This window comes from Elephantulus edwardii, unplaced genomic scaffold (assembly GCF_000299155.1).
Source record: "Elephantulus edwardii isolate Elephantulus edwardi_28Jun2011 unplaced genomic scaffold, EleEdw1.0 scaffold00274, whole genome shotgun sequence".
NCBI lineage: Eukaryota > Metazoa > Chordata > Mammalia > Macroscelidea > Macroscelididae > Elephantulus > Elephantulus edwardii.
In genome coordinates this window covers 2,153,548-2,154,246 of record NW_006400024.1, presented here as the reverse complement: position 1 = coordinate 2,154,246, position 699 = coordinate 2,153,548, and the positions used below count along the sequence as shown (strand labels likewise).

Here is a 699-nt window from a genome sequence, read left to right as displayed (position 1 = left end):
ACCCTGCCCCAGAGTCAACTCAGAGATAGCACACCCTGCACCAGAAGACAGCACACCCTGCCCCAGAGACAGCACAACCCACCCCAGAGAGAGCACACCCTGCCCCAGAGACAGCACACCCTGTCCCAGAGACAGCACACCCTGTCCCAGAGACAACACAGAGACAGCACACCCCACCCAGAGACAATACCCCCTGCCCCAGAGACAGCTCACCTCACCTAGAGAAAGCACACCCTGCCCCAGAGACATCCAGAGACAGCACATCCCACCTTGTCTGAGAGAGAGCACACTCCACCCCAGAGACAGCACATCCCTCCCCAGAGACAGCACCGAGACAGCACACCCTGTCCCAGAGACAGCACATCCCACCCCAAAGACAGCACACCCTGCCCCAGAGACAGCACACTTCAGCCCAGAGACAGTACACCCTGCTCCAGAGACAGCACACCCCGCCCCAGAGACAGCACACTCCACCCCATGGACAGCACACCCTGCCCCAGAGACAGCACACCCCACCCCAGAGACAGTACACCCTGCTCCAGAGACAGCACACCCTGCCCCAGAGAGAGCACACCCTGCCCCAGAGACAGCACACCCTGTCCCAGAGACAGCTCATCTCCCCTAGAGAAAGCACATCTTGCCCCAGAGACAGCATACCCACCCCAAAACAAGCACACCCCGCCCCAGAGACAGCACAGA

At 60.8% G+C, this 699-nt stretch overlaps 1 protein-coding gene across 1 annotated transcript in view; it reads right to left on the bottom strand.

Annotated features, from left to right (window-relative positions):
* The window catches only part of ROPN1L (rhophilin associated tail protein 1-like), an 11,062-nt gene that overhangs the window by 8,386 nt on the left and 1,977 nt on the right, over positions 1–699 (bottom strand). The window lies entirely within an intron of this gene.